The 7,014-nt window shown below is 41.3% G+C and overlaps 1 long non-coding RNA gene across 2 annotated transcripts; it reads left to right on the forward strand.

Annotated features, from left to right (window-relative positions):
• The first annotated feature begins 32 nt into the window (after window positions 1-32).
• On the forward strand, window positions 33-7,014 carry LOC106633361. 2 transcript variants are annotated; one of them, XR_006054773.1, is made up of 6 exons: window positions 33-125; window positions 2,967-3,087; window positions 5,896-5,989; window positions 6,134-6,178; window positions 6,609-6,679; window positions 6,792-7,014. It is a non-coding gene; the product is annotated as an uncharacterized LOC106633361 (long non-coding RNA). The 2 variants fall into 2 exon arrangements; XR_001336589.2 differs by lacking the exon at window positions 6,792-7,014 and having other exon boundaries at window positions 6,609-6,682.

The following is a 7,014-nucleotide window of genomic DNA, read 5'->3' on the forward strand; positions in this document are numbered from 1 at the left end:
TATAAAATTTGAGAAAGAGAAATCCTGCTGTCTTAAAAGACAGGCTTCAACGTGACATGGCGCTGCTCTGATGCAAAGGGAAAAGCTGGAGTGATTGTTGGTTTATACATAAAGATCAGCTCAGGGTAAGATTTTTTACACTTTTGGTTCGTTACATGAGTCTTTACATGGCTGACTGCATGAATTAAATTATAATGTGGGATTATGTGATAACACAATACTCCATGGCTATTTTATTCCATTTTGACTTAAATCATAAGCAATTAGGTCAAAATGTATCACTTGATGCACTATAGTTATCTGATTATTTAAAACTTGCTATATTATTCCTTAATTATTCATATTTCTAGCAGCCAGTTGAGATGGGATGAGGTGAGAATAGATAAATATAAGTATAGGTAAAAAGCAATGGAGTGATAGCAAATAAAAATAATTGTCATACTATATGCACAAAATATGGCATACCTACACATCACAGCTGCAGGAGCTGCTCAGACATTGAAATCCATGCCATGAAGCTCCTAGCACAGTTTTTGTGTTGATGCCAGAAGAAGTTTGTAGCCTTTCAGCTCACCTTTTTCCACCTCAGGACTCAGCGACTCGTCATCGCAACTTGGTTGCAGCTGGGATAGGCTGCAGACTATCACAAAGAGCTAACACAAAGAGCCAGACAACTATTTGCACTCACACCTACAGGCATATAGAATTACCAGTAATTCCATGTCGCTGGACTGCGGGAGTGAGTGCTAACAGTGGCACTCACCCATTCCTTCATAAATATTTGTAAAGGTGGACTGCGTGGCTACGTATTTGACTTTTGTCTTTGAATACAACTGAATTCAAAGATTAAGAGGTGTGGCACAATACTTCATCTACATGGTGTTTGCTCAGTCAACAAGCACCTTTCAAGTTTTTATGAACAGCATAATGTTTCAAAGGTTAAGCTCCTTAGACTTCTGAAAAGAGAGAAAAAAATGTAAACAATAAAATAGGAACTGCTCATGTTGGCTAATAGACAAGTATTTGACGTTTATTTGACAGAGATTGACAATAGACAATGCCATCCTTCTATCACTTATCTGGGTTTGTGTTGCGTGGGCAGCAGTTCGAGCAGAGAGTCTTAAGCCATCTGAGAAATATGATCTCTCCAGCCAGTCATTGGTCTGCCCTGAGCCTAGGCAGACAATAGACAATGTTGTGTATTGTCCATATCCAGCTGACGTGGTTATTAGTTCAAAAGGTGTTAGAGGAAGCACTGAAACAGTAGTGTTTACTCTGTATTCTGTTATGAACACACTAGAGAAAGTTCACTGTAAGCTTGGGTTTCAGCTGTAACATACAAAATTCAAGAGGAATGCTCATGAAATTCTGGAAGAATGTCTTGCTGTTAACAGCATGACATCTACAAAGTCATTTGAAGCACAATAAAAGGGAACAAGTGAATTATTTTATGAAGAAATGGCTGTGGTCATGGACAGCAGAATAGATTAATAGATTACATAATTCACACAAAAGTTAATGGACTTTATATGATGATGGTGATGCCACAGAAGCAAATTGAAGCTTTACCAAACCAGTATTAGGCCTTTAGAGACTCTGACATAATATTTAAGGCTAATCAGTGGGCAGATATTTGCTATGCATCTAAAACCACGTTTTATCTATCCATGAACCAAGATGACACACACCAGTTAGTTAAACTGCATGAGTGTCTTTAAAGACATAAAGACCTGGATGATATCTGATTTCCTGCTTCTATATTCAAATCAAACTGAGGTTATTGCACTCAGCCATAAAAATCTGACATCCAGCCAGATGCTTATTCTGGATGGCAACATCCTGTCCCAGAGTGATACTGAAAAAACTAGTTCCTGCATTTGTTACTTCGAGACTGGACTACTGTAATTCATCATTATCAGGATGTCTAAAAACTCCCTGAAAAGCCTTCAGTGGATCCAAAATGCTGCAGCAAGAGTACTGATAGGGACTAGAAAGGAAGAGCATATTTCTCCTATACTAGCTTCTCAAATCAAATCACTTTTATTGTCACATCACATGTGCAGGTACATTGGTACAGTACATGTGAGTGAAATTCTTGTGTGCGAGCTTCACAAGCAACAGAGTTGTGCAAAATACAATAATATAAACAAGCAAAATACAAGAATGGCTACATCTGATACTAATAAATATATGCTTGGTTCCCAGTGAAATCCTGAATTGAATGTTTAATCCTTCTCCTTATATGTAACGTCTTGAATAATCAGGCCTCATTAAGACCTCACAGTACCATGTCACTTTGAATCAAGCTCTTCACTCTCAGACTGCTGGCTTACTTGTGGTTCCTAGAGTGTTCTGAAGTAGAATTGGAGGCAGAGCCTTCCATTTTTAGGCCTCTCTTCAGTGGAACCAGCTTCCAATTTGTATTCAGGATACAGACACCCTCTCTGCTTTTAAGATTAGGCTTAAAACTTTCCTTTTTGATAAATCTTATAGTTAGGGCTGTATCAGGTGACCCTAAATCCATCCTAAGTTATGTAGTAATAGGCCTAGGCTGCTACATATTAAATGTTTATATTTGAGCCAAATGCAAAAATAGATGTGCTTTAAACCAAATACTCAAAAACTCATATTTTAAGACACTCTGGGGTCAACAATAATTTGATATGCATCATTCATACAACTATATGAAAATGAATGCCACAGTTCTGCACAAGGCAGATGAGTACCACTAAGATAAACTGGTGCCTTAAAGAAGCAGTATTTAACTATACTCAAACAGCTTTGCTGCATCGTTGTAAACTGAAGTTACACAACAGATCGCTAAGTGTTGTGGAGGACAGTTCAACATAGAACAAAGAACACCTTAACCACAGATACATGGAGACGCCTCCCATCTGATTCCCTAATGTGTAAATTCACTTGTAGCTTACTTATGTCTTTTGTTTTTCTTTTTACCTTTAATCCAGTGATTCACAGTTCAGTGAAGTAATGGAGGAAACACATTTTTCACTGGGTGCATTGAGTATCTTCATTTTACTGACTGTGAGGTGCTGTTGTGAAGAAAAGGCCTACAATCCACTGACAGAGGTATGACTAAGTCAAATGAGATGCACTCACATTTCCACGCAGAACTTCGCAGCCACTTCAGCAAACATATTAAATAAGAAGTTGAAAAAATAACAACACTGAGCAAAAGGCTACAGTGGGGCAAAAAAGTATTTAGTCAGCCACCGATTGTGCAAGTTCCCCCACCTAAAATGATGACAGAGGTCAGTAATTTGCACCAGAGGTACACTTCAACTGTGAGAGACAGAATGTGAAAAAAAATCCATGAATTCACATGGTAGGATTTGTAAAGAATTTATTCGTAAATAGGGTGGAAAATAAGTATTTGGTCACCTCAAACAAGGAAAATCTCTGGCTCTCACAGACCTGTAACGTCTTCTGTAAGAGCTTTTCTGTCCCCCACTCGTTACCTGTATGAATGGCACCTGTTTGAACTCATCATCTGTATAAAAGACACCTGTCCACAGCCTCAAACAGTCAGACTCCAAACTCCGCCATGGCCAAGACCAAAGAGCTTTCGAAGGACACCAGGAAAAGTATTGTAGACCTGCACCAGACTGGGAAGAGTGAATCTACAATAGGCAAGCAGCTTGGTGTGAAAAAATCAACTGTGGGAGCAATCATCAGAAAATGGAAGACATACAAGACCACTGATAATCTCCCTCGATCTGGGGCTCCACGCAAGATCTCATCCCGTGGGGTCAAAATGATCATGAGAACGGTGAGCAAAGATCCCAGAACCACACGGGGGGACCTGGTGAATGACCTGCAGAGAGCTGGGACCAAAGTAACAAAGGTCACCATCAGTAACACACTACAACGGCAGGGAATCAAATCCCGCAGTGCCAGACGTGTTCCGCTGCTGAAGCCAGTGCATGTCCAGGCCCGTCTGAAGTTTGCCAGAGAGCACATGGATGATACAGCAGAGGATTGGGAGAATGTCATGTGGTCAGATGAAACCAAAGTAGAACTTTTTGGTATAAACTCAACTCGTCGTGTTTGGAGGAAGAAGAATACTGAGTTGCATCCCAAGAACACCATACCTACTGTGAAGCATGGGGGTGGAAACATCATGCTATGGGGCTGTTTTTCTGCCAAGGGGACAGGACGACTGATCCGTTGTTAAGTGCGATGAATGACATGCCGGACTTATATCCAACAACGATGAGACAAACTATAGGACAGAGGTGCAACAACTAGAGTCATGGTGCCACGACAATAACTTGGTCTTAAACACCAAAAAGACCAAGGAGATCATTGTAGATTCCGGAAGAAGGGTCATAACAACCATCTGCCTCTCTTCATTGGCAGTGAGGCGGTGGAGAGGGTGAGCAGTTTTAAATTCTTGGGGGTAACTGTGACCGAGGACCTGTCCTGGGGCAACCATATCACCTCAGTTGCACGGAAGGCCCAACAGCGCCTCTACTACCTGAGGAGACTGCGGAGCGCACACATTCCCAGATCTCTGATGTTGAACTTCTACAACTGTGCCATCAGCAGCGTTCTGACGTATGGATTTCTAGTGTGGTTCCCCAGCTGCACCAAGGCCGATCAGCAAGCACTCCAGCGGGTGGTGAAAGAAGCTGGCAGAATTATTGGAACAAGTCTGCCAGAGATCAGTAATATCTTCCCCACTCGCTGTCTGAGGAGGGTGCACAGTATCCTGCGGGACCAACATCACCCTGCGCGCCACCTTTTCCATCTGCTGCCCTCAGGGAGAAGGTACAGGTCTATACAGGCCAGAACATCCAGACTGGCCAACAGCCTGTATCCACAGGCTGTGAGGCTCCTGAACTCTCTGCCCCCCTCTCACGGACAATAACCATATCCAACTTCTTAATAGCAATGAACTGGTCTGCATTGGTGCATCATATCTTTATTCTCTTCCCCCTCCTCCCCCCCCTCTTTCTTAAATAGATAACTATCATATCTGATATCATATCTCACAGTACAATAATATTGAATGGGTTGCACTGTTGTACTTTGTCATGTTTCTCAGGTCTTTGTCTGAATTTCTACCAACATTACTTGTCAGGTTCTCATGTTATTGCTAAGGATTGTCTATTGCATTGGAGTCACACTGGGTTAAATATGTACACTTGGGTTTTAAGGGGTATTTATTATTTTCTTCTTTTTTGGGTTGTATGGAAGCCCCAAACGCAATTTCATTGTTCTTGACAATGACAATAAATAAATACTACTACTACTAATATACATCCTTCTGAACCTTTTGACCTCCTTCCATCAGTGAGAACTTTGAAGATGAAACGAGGCTGGGTCTTCCAACATGACAATGATCCAAAACACACCGCCCGGGCAACAAAGGAGTGGCTCCGTAAGAAGCATTTGAAAGTCCTGGAGTGGCCTAGCCAGTCTCCAGACCTCAACCCCATAGAAAATCTGTGGCGGGAGTTGAAAGTCCGTGTTGCTCGGCGACAGCCCCAAAACATCACTGCTCTCGAGAAGATCTGCATGGAGGAATGGGCCAAAATACCAGCTACTGTGTGTGCAAACCTGGTAAAGACCTATAGTAAACGTTTGACCTCTGTTATTGCCAACAAAGGTTATGTTACAAAGTATTGAGTTGTATTTTTGTTATTGACCAAATACTTATTTTCCACCCTGATTTACGAATAAATTCTTTACAAATCCTACCATGTGGATTCATGGATTTTTTTTTTTTTTCACATTCTGTCTCTCACAGTTGAAGTGTACCTCTGGTGCAAATTACTGACCTCTGTCATCATTTTAGGTGGGGGAACTTGCACAATCGGTGGCTGACTAAATACTTTTATGCCCCACTGTAACTCGTTTTCACTGTCCCCCAAGGCTGGATCGGACCGTGATTTGAAGAGATTTGATGACATCGGTTATGACAGCTTTCTGGGTCTGATGGGACGGAGAAATGCTGCTCTGACAAACAGTATGCCAAGAATTTTTGCTCCACTTTTCCTAAGAATGAAACTCATTTAACCTGTAGTTGTTTTAACATAAAAAGCAGCTGAATTTGGTGTTAAACAAGTTTTCATCATTGTGCTTTACTGAATGCAATATTTTTCTTTTGCAGGGGACACTGATCACAGCCTTGCTGATCTGTTGGGGTGGAGAACAAGTGAGTGCCTTTGGAATCAGTAGAACAGTTCTCACTAGAAGGAAGATGCGCTGATAAATGAATTAGATGCATTTTCTTAAATCTCAGGTCACTTTTAAGCAACTTCGGAAGCACTTGTTAGTTAGGTTTAGACTCCAAAAACAACATGGTTAGGCATAGGTGTTAAAACAGTAAACCACACTTGTTGATGGATGAGCTGGGAGCAACTGCTCGCTCTCAATCAAGAGGCAGCATTACACTCTCTACAGCCTCTCCTGATTTTTTTTTTTTCACGCCTATCACAAGAGCTCAGGCTGAGATTGTGAAAAGGTGTGGATCTGTCAAGTCTGGTATGCCATGGCAAGTGACAAATCTAGTTCCAGGAAGCAGTGAGCAGTGTTTCTTGGTCAGTGTAGATAGCTTGAAGGCACTTTACTTTTCTTTGCAACAGGTATGACTAGTCTGCGTGAAAACAGGTATGCAGAAAAGAGGAGGCGGTTTCACTGATGATGGAAGGCATAGGTAAGAAACCCGCTCACTTGAGAAAAAAGAAATACAAGAAAGAAAGTTATGTATCGCTTTTGTGCAAATGTTTTGACTCCATTTTGGATTTTTTTTTTTTTTTTCCCCTCAGGATGGAACGCTTTGTTTAATGGACACATGACACATACTTCTATCATGAACCCTCATGGTGAAACTTCGGCTTTTCCATCGCGCTGTAAACCCTCAGGGCTACTGTGGACAATGACCATCCGCCCATCAAATATTATTCAGTCATAGTAACCCTGCATGAATGTTCCTCTGCTGTGATGAGAAAAATGCTCTGTGCAAATACATGTAAACAAAATCAAGATATA

The sequence above is a fragment of the Haplochromis burtoni genome, unplaced genomic scaffold (assembly GCF_018398535.1).
Source record: "Haplochromis burtoni strain Fernald_Lab_line unplaced genomic scaffold, NCSU_Asbu1 Contig_129, whole genome shotgun sequence".
In the NCBI taxonomy this organism is placed as follows: Eukaryota; Metazoa; Chordata; class Actinopteri; order Cichliformes; family Cichlidae; genus Haplochromis; species Haplochromis burtoni.